Here is a 9,667-nt window from a genome sequence, read left to right as displayed (position 1 = left end):
TCTTTTGAACTTACTAAGTATTATAATTAATTAAAGAGTAAGTTTGGTATTTTTTAAGTCAAATTTATTTCTTCACAATCATGATATTTATTAATTGCCACATGAATTTGCATTTTAAAGTGAAGCATATTTTATACATTTTTAAATGTGCCTAGCCCTCTGCTGTGTTTTATAATGGAGCTAATAGGCACCAAGGACACATTGTAAAGAAAAGCCTTAAAACTTACCAAATACATCCACTTTCAAGTAGCAAAGTACTCAATTTAAGAAAATGAGCCTTCCTTGTTTTTGAGGCATGCTTGTAACAACAAAAGTAAACTGGAAATGTTACATTTTATCACATTCGTAGAGCTATTTTCTTGAAGTATGTTTCTTGATTACTACTCTGCTTGCAGTAGCCATCTTGGGTGGAGTTATGACCCCCCAACAACCTCATAGCCCAGCCCCACCACATGGAGCAAGATGTATACAGAGTGAAAAGAGCACATATGAGTTTCATTTTACTTTGTACATATACCAATAAATCTGAACTGAACTGATTACACTGCATTAAATTTTTAATAAAAGCCTTAAAAATGTGAAACTTTGTGATGAAACAGTAACAAAAAAAACTTTAGAAAATGAGGCAGAGTGAATCTCTACAAACCAAGTAATTTTTATTAGTCCATGATGAGTTGTTTTTGCTGAGGATATGTTAATAAAAGTACTGAGGACAATGATTTTGAGTGAAAACTCATTGATACTCTTTGATTCCAATCAATCTGTAAATACACAGGGATTACATGTAGACTCCATGTAGAATTTGGAGCTATGAGGCAACAATGACAGCTGTGTGCTATGCTATGAATATGTTAAAGCATCTGTACCAAAACTTCATCCTAATTAAACATAAGTGAATTGGCATTGCTAAAGTGGCCCGTGTGTGTGTGTGTGTGTGCGTGTGTGTGTGTGTGTGTGTGAGCGATGAACTGCCGCCCTGTCCAGGGGGTTGTTCCTGCCCTGCGTTCGATCTTCTCTGGGTTAGGCTCCTACTGCCCTGTGACCCTGCTCTGGATAAGCAGGTTAGGAAGATGGATGGATATATTAGTATAACATCTGTTCAGTTATAGTCACTTGCAATCTGGGGCATGTATTCTCAATGTTCTCTCACATTGAAGCAATATCAATCCAATGGCAGCTGTTTTACATTTTTGTGAAATAATAGAAAAAGCTTCCATATAGTCAAGGAATATACACAACAGTCTTGACGTTTTTCAGTTATTATTGTTTAGTTGTCTGTTGTCTTCAGAACTCAGACAGCAGTTTACATCTGGGCATCAAGATTCAATATCAATAACAGCTCTTGGCGACAACGAGATGAATCCATCCCCCTTGGGGCTGATCGGTGCCACAGAGGAAGGCAAGCAACAAAGTATAGTGCACAGCCTGTCTCCCTTTAAAATGGCTGAATTTCACAGCAGTGGTTTGCCTTTTTTTCCTTTTATAATGACATGGATACATTCTTTTGTAATATGAATGTAATCTGAAGATGCAGATCAATACTGAGTAACATTTTTCCTTGAAAAATTAACTTGTTGGCTAAGTTTAAAGACTTTTCTTTACAATTGGACACCAGTAATAATTAGGCTTCATCAAAAATGCAAGAGCGGGCTAGTTATTTCTTAAAATTTATAAAGTATGCTTCACTTTAGAATGTAATCTCATATGACAGGAGTCAGTTTTTAAAACTCAGTTTTATTTAGGGCCAAAAATAACACTTTGTATACCCTTTGGAAATAATGGAAAAATTATGACAGCTTCAGGTCTATTTGTAGCACTTTTAATGCCCTAGGCAAAGCATATGCCCCCTTTCCTCTCCCCACCCTGTATTTTTATTAAATGACGCAAATGAAAACTAGAAGTATATTATAAATATTAAGTAGATTAATATAAATGTGGTGGTGGCTCTGAAGCTAGGGATATGCACTGGCAATCGGAAGGTTGCCGGTTCGAATCCCGTAAATGCCAAAAGGGACTCTGCTCTGTTGGGCCCTTCAGCAAGGTCCTTAACCTGCAATTGCTGAGCGCTTTGAGTAATGAGAAAAGCACTATATAAATGCAAAGAATCATCAAAGAATCAAATGTGATTAGCATCTTAGCAAATAAGTATAATTCATTGACAAAATGTGTAAATGCAAATAATATATAAATATAATATGTTGCGGGGGCAACTGTCTTATCAGTGAGGACCCAATGTCCTTTTCTGCAGCCACACTGGCCTACTCATACTGTGGAAACCCACAGTGTTCCTAGGCCAATCTTCCCAGCGGGCCTTGGTCTTCCCCTCTGGTTTCCTCCCAGCTGGTCGTGCCCATAAAACTTCCACAGGAAGGTGTCAGGGAGGCATTTGTATCAGATGCCTGATCCACCACAATTGGCTCCTTTTGATGTGGAGGGTGAACGACTTACATAACCTCTCTGGATGTCTGAGCTTCTCATCCTATCACTAAGGGGAGAGCCCTTATCATGGTGGAGATGTTTGAGTGCCCCTGTGACCCTAGGAGCTATGTTCTCCCTGGTAGGGTCTCCCAAGGCAAATTGGTCCTATGTGAGGGGTCAGACAAACAGTGATTCAAAGCCCCTAACAATGCAAACCCATAAATTTAAAAAGAGAATCCAGCCTGGATTATGTTTTCATATTTTTTATCAGTTGTATGTTCAAGCTTCTATTTTCTGTGTAATTTGTTTTTTTCATTTTATTAACATAGCTTTACCCCAAAATCCATAGCGAGACAATAAAGTCCTTAAACTGAATTGTATTTTAGATTAATTTATTGCAAACAGCAATGACATTTACAGGCTGCCCATTTACATGGCCCATGCAATGAACTGAACATTTTTAATTTTGTTTTTTTCCTCCTTGTAAATGTATTGTATGACCTCATCATGGTTAGAGGAAAGAAATGAGAGTCGCTAATGTGTACAATGAAGGGAAGAACATTTTATGAAGGAATGAGGCTTAAAACAGAAGAGAAGCAAGCATTTACTGAAATGAACAGGTGAAAAGAAATAATATTGTGAAATATGTCCACTCTGCAGTGGGTTGGCACCCTGCCCAGGATTGTTTCCTGCCTTGTGCCCTGTGTTGGCTGGGATTGGCTCCGGCAGACCCCCGTGACCCTTTGTTCGGATTCAGCGGGTTAGAAAATGGATGGATGGATATGTCCACTTGCTGCCTGTTCTAGCCATGAGGGAACCCTTAAATGAGCTGTGCTAGTATTTAAATTGATTGGGGGACATTGTCTCTCCTGACTTATCTTGAAACCCAAAACACCACTCCCTCTACTACTACTCTCTCCATACTTTTTTGCTTCTGACAAAGTAACACCTGCACTCACAGTCACAGTGCCTGGCACCTACACCTCATCATTATAACATGCTTGCTAACCATGTGTTCTTTGAGCTTTGCTGAACTCTCTTCCTTACACTTTATAATGTACTCTCTTTTTCTCTGTTTCTCCAATGGTATCCTTAATTAATTGTGTCAATGAGTTAAAGGAGTGGATGGATGAGAACTAATTGTTTCTGAAAATAGAAAAAACAGAATGTTATTTATTAAGTGGGGTTGGATGTTGGAGGTTGGGAGTATGCAGTGATACAGTGTGTTGCTGCACCCATCACATGCTGCTGACTGGAATTTTTGTTTTCTTCTCCGTTATCAACTGGTAATAGTTAAACAATTTATTATTGGATAGATATTTTTGATATCTACTTTTGTTAATTAATTGCGACTTTGTTTTATGTGTTTCTAAACACATCTTTGTCTTCATGTGTATCCATTCTGTATTTAGTAATTCCTCAAATCTATACTTGCATTTTACCTGAGAACTTGTCACAGCACTCTGTGACTGCACTCAGTGAAGAGTGCTATACAAAATCTCCCCTATTCACTCGTCCATCCACCTTATTGGTCAGTGTCACTCTTCGTGTACCTTGCCTTCTGCTGGTGGCCTTCATTTGCATAAATGCAGAAGCATCAAATATGTGGCTGGCATGGTTTATCTGTGGGCTTTGTTTCAGTGCTGCAGTGAGCAGATACTTGGCACATTAGCATAGCTTACTTGCTATAGTATTATTATTGACAGAAAAGTACAGGTCAGCTAATTTTAATTTTTTTATGTCACCAAATTTCTATCAGATTAGTCAAAGCATTTTTTAGATTTTCGGACATTTATTTTTTATATTATTAGGCTTTTTTTCATCCCTAAATATTGTTATGTCAAAATTTCCATTCTTGACAGATACATACTGCACTAGTTACAGTTTATGATATAGTAAATAATATTTTTGTTGATCAAAGAGTGAATGAGGCAGTCAGTCAGTTAACCTAAGTACTGTACATACAGTGTTTTGTATCAGACCTTTAATGTTTGCTTGAGAAAAAATGGATGGATGGATGATTTTACTTCAGTTGGGTTTCAAGTTTGTCCTGGATACAGTCCTGTAAAAACTATTTTGTTCTATAAGCATGACTGTTGTTTTCTTCTGAATTCAGTTCTATATTGCACCATTCACTGTAGGATTCTACTTAGTAAAGATATCTATAGTATATATAAAAGTCTTAGTAGGGTTATTGAGCCACCTAAGTTCTCACAAAATGTTTGCTTTGCTATGAACATCTGTGTGTGAAATGAAACAGAGTACAAAGGATGTGCGTCAGCATACAATGTGTAATGTACTTTATTTATCACTTCCTTTAAAAGGAAGTGGTGTTTTGGTCGCTATAAGCTGGGTTTCTTCTGTACCTCTGACAGTTCTTAAATCTGTGAATTTTAGTTCTCATGCTGCTGTTTATCATTAAGTATGGTAAAGTATAAAGTATAAATGTAGTTTTTATTAAATAAATACTTCATGTTCTTGTGACTAGAAAGTAAAATTAATTTTAAAATGTATGAAGAAAACTGTAAACTGTTACGTGGAAGTGACCAATATTAAAAATAATGTTATTTTTCTATCAAAATGTTCCTGGGGATAAAAGGAAATAACTTTTGAATTGTTTACATTTACCATTCCTTTCTTCATATTACAAAAGATTTAGGACTTTATTTCTAGGATATTTTTACATTTTCATATTTTTTTATTTTAAATGCATTAAACTATGAGCATTTAAGACCTTGTAAACCAAAGCTGAAGGTTGACCTTTCTTACTGGCTAAGAGTTCAGGAATTCTCTATCAATATTTTATAGACAGACAACAAAAACTGGTGTTTCATTCTAAGGGGAAATATAACTGATTGTGCCCCTTTTAAGAAAAACAGATAAAGAGAAGCAGTTACTGTATATTTTGCATTATTTTGTTTGTTGTCTTTTGTTGTTTGTTGTGTTCAAATGTATATGGTTGATTCTTGAATCTTAAATTACTTATTTGTCACTTAAAAGAGTATGAAAGAATGGTCTAAAAGCCAAAAACAAATAATCAACAAGAGGTATGTTTAATCATGTAAGGAACGTGCTGGAACACACAAAATCAGAATTCACAACTCACGTTGATTGGTGACTCATCTTTCTCCTTTTTTAAAAGTGTGTTTGCTCTGTGATGGATTGGTACCACACCCAAGGTATTTCATGCTTGGCACCTGATACTGCTGGGATGGTCTCTAGCCACTATGCTGTCATTCACTAGTGATCACTTCACCTTTTTATAGCCCTTAAAAGCATGCTAGCTTTAAAACCAATTACTTAAGTATTACAAGTTTCCATTATTTCATCAGATTAAAGAATGATGTCAAATGCAAAAACTCTTTGAAAACAAATCATGCTATACTATTCTATATATCTTCAGTGATACATGCAGCTGACTATAATCATGTATTTTTTGGCAGTCAAGAAAGGCTAAAGTAGGGTCCCATAAAATGAAGCAGAATGTATTTTAAAAACAATGATCAGAGACTGCATATAGCTAAACGTTACAACACCAGATGTATGTAATGTTCTGATGCCTCGAAGAAATAAGAAAAAACACATTCCTGCCTTGCACCTTGTGCTAGCTAGGATAGACTCCAGCACTCCCTGCGACACTAGTATGGATTTAGCTGGTTAGAAAATGACATTACATTATTTTCTGTGCAGGTTAAAAAAAAGAAAAAACAAACATTAAAGAAATAATATACAAATAACTTCTATATACAGTATATAGACAATTAAGAAGCAATGAGGTAGATTTAAAAAAAAACCTATAGTATATCCTCTGAATTGTAATTAAAATGTCATTAAAATTTCACTGGCAGTTGGGGTTATTAAGGAAATATGAAAAAATGTGGAAATTCTTAAAAGTAAATTTCTATTATAATTACATAAACTAAAAGTGAACAATTTGTCCAGCTCCCACAAAAAGATATATAGAGTAAAAAGGTATAAAAAGTGAAAAAGTAACTTTGTTGAACTTGGTAACCACATCCTAATCAGATTAATATGTTTCTCCAGTGTTTGGAATTGGCACTGCCCCATCCCTTCCTTTTTACCCACTGTTTGTCCCGGCCCCTCCTACCAATGTCTTTTACTATGCTATGTTTTTCAGAGAAATATACAGTATGCTAAAACATTTCAATTTGTTGATGACACAAAGTAGGTGGATTAGAGGACAACTTAAAATTACTAAAAAAATACAAATATACACAAATTAAGGTTTGAGTCAGATACTGAATGTTGCAAATGAGCTTATTTATACTTGTATTAAACAAAAATATTGAAGTTACACTCAAGCAGATCAGAAAAATTAAAATGATAATTATTCTTACAGAATCACTGGATCGCTATTAACTTTTTGAGTGGAAGAACCTGTTCACTTAGAAACTTGTCAGTCAAAAAGACAAAACAAGGTCAAATTTAGAAATTATTGTAGGAACAAAGACATTTCAGCAGAAGCAAATCTACCCCTGAGGTCAGGAACGCATAAAGGTTAAAACACGCAAAAAAATCTCATGTGTCCAACGCATGACATTTCATACATAAATCTGTGGTTTATTTACACAAAATCAGTATATAAATCTACTAAATGGGTTTTGCTCAAAATTAATAGGCATCTAGATATTGAAATGGAAATCACTATCGTAAGTTCATTCTTCTATAGCGATTAGTTTTGAGTTATTGTGTCGCATCTTGATACAGACACACACAGATATGTATATGTAGGGGAAGTAACAATAAACCTTAACATAAAATGAAAACTATTACTCCTTTGGAATTACCTAAATCAATTCCCCAATGATTAGAGATTCATCGTTAAACTATTTTAAACTTTTCATAAAAACTTAGTGACCCTGTGTTCGGATTCAGCGGGTTGGAAAATGGATGGATGGATAAAAACTTAAAGTAAAAATATATATTTTTTGGATTTTTTATTGTTTGAAAAAAAAACACTGTACCTTCTGTCTTTTTATATACAAAGTGACACACCTGACACCAAGTGTTGTATTTATGCACAGATGCACATCCTCAACATACAGGGCATAGGAACATGATTAATGGCACACCCAATGATGTTATCAATGCAAAGATCTTTGAACCCCAAAATATAAATATAAAAGGGACCAAACAAAATGGTGCAACAAATTAGAAAACTGCAGAAATATAAAACAATGTAGTAATAATATTATTAATACATTTTATTTGTATAGAACCTTTCTCATGCTCAAGGTGCTTTGCCACCAGAGGTGATTAAAAAGACTAATATGATGTTAAGAAATGTAGAAAGCATCTAGAATAAAAGTCAAGGAGGATTATGCTTCATCTTCATAACACAATTATAAAATAGCATCTAAAATTGTGGCTGCAGTTCTGGTCACCAAAATACAAGAAGGCAATAACTAACTAACCTGTTCTGTGAGAGTGTGGTATTACTAAAGCACGTCAGGTGTCTGTGTCAGTTTATGATTATAAAAACACTACTGCTAAGACTTGGTTAGTGTGGATACATGTTATTGGGAAGCTGTGCATATGTAGGATGGGGAAATTAGATGATTGCTAGTTCATTTGCAAGCACAATTAACCCAAATCAACTCAACCATTCCTCATTGGCACTGTGCAGGTCATTAAGTCAGGCATCTACACCCACAATGTACATTAGGTCTAAGTAGAACAGGTAAAGGGAAAAGGAGAGGAAATAAAATAAGAGGAAAAAGATTGAAAAGAAATGGGAGAAAATCAAGGAAGAAAGTTTGGGGTGATTAGAGAGAAACAATGGGAGATTGGGCTAGTGTAGTGGACAGAAGACAAGACTATTGGGTGGTACCACGCTGAGCAAGAGAGGCTGCTCCAAGGGTGTGTCACTCCTGTAGAGATCAGAAAGAAACAGGAGTGGCCAAAGGCTTCAAGGGTCATTTCATGGATGCCTGGGGATGGTGGTGGGACGATGGAGTCAGGATTAGGGCATTTGATCAGATTACTAGGTAAAGTGTCTGGGATGAAAGCCATTGCTGGTCTGAGCAGGCCCAGAGAGTAAGAAAAGGAGATGGGATTGAGAGTGAGAAAGAGAATTATAGAGAGAATAAGAGACAAGCAACTGAATTTTAAATCTGTTTTAACCCTGATTTAATGGATTATTTATTTATTGAAGAATTTGCACTGCACTTTTTTATTGGACATTGCTGTTTTGAATGCTGTTGAATGAACTATATGGTATGGTGTAGTAAACTGCACTAAGAACTTTTTACACCTGTCATGTTGTTTGTGTCCTTATTGCCATAGTCTGTACTCGGTACATAACTATCAATGTCCCAGGAAAAGGGACATGTCAAAGCTGCACACACCTGGGGCATCACAAAGAGTTGCAGAGCCTTTAGCTTTTAGCCCTGCTGCACTCTGACTTTGAAATGACATATATGCTGTCTTAATTCACTCTTAGAAAAGGTAACTTAAAACCCACCTGTTCAGAAAACTAGTTAATCTATCTATCTATCTATCTATCTATCTATCTATCTATCTATCTATCTATCTATCTATCTATCTATCTATCTATCTATCTATCTATCTATCTATCTATTGTAGCAGTAGGGGCGCTAGAGCTCCCTCAAACCCTCAGATACCACTCCAAACACCAGGTAAAACTATAATTATTTATTTTATAATAATAATGTGCACCAAGCACTCTACACTCCTCACTACACATATAAGTACACTACCATCAATAATTAATCACAATACCAATCCTCCACTCCCAGACGCGTTGCCACCCTTCCTCCCAGCTCAGCTCAGCGTCTGGGCTTTCCCACAGTCCATTTATACTCTCCGACCCGGAAGTGGCTCCAGCCCAGCAGTCCATGAGTCCTTATCACTTCCGGGTCAGATTAAAAGTCCTTTTCTTCAACCCGGAAACACGTCGTTCCTTCTGGTCATATGATCATGACGTGTTTCCGGGTTATAGGGCATGCATAAGTCCTTGAGCCTCCCTGCAGCGTCCTCGGTGTCCAGCAGGGTTGGGAATAAAAACTCCACAGTCCATAATTCCCTGCTGGTCTTTGGGGCACTCCCATGCCACAGGGAGGGCTCCATCTAGCGGCCTGGGGGGTGCTGGCCGGGATAAACAGCCGGCCATCTCCCACACTATCTGTCTGTCTGTCTGTCTGTCTGTCTGTCTGTCTGTCTGCCTGCCTGCCTGCCTGCCTGTCTAGTCACTCTACATGCTCTTGTG

The sequence above is a fragment of the Erpetoichthys calabaricus genome, chromosome 1 (assembly GCF_900747795.2).
Source record: "Erpetoichthys calabaricus chromosome 1, fErpCal1.3, whole genome shotgun sequence".
Lineage (NCBI taxonomy): Eukaryota > Metazoa > Chordata > Cladistia > Polypteriformes > Polypteridae > Erpetoichthys > Erpetoichthys calabaricus.
The sequence above is the reverse complement of the archived record's forward strand: the minus strand, read 5'-3'. Positions refer to the sequence as shown.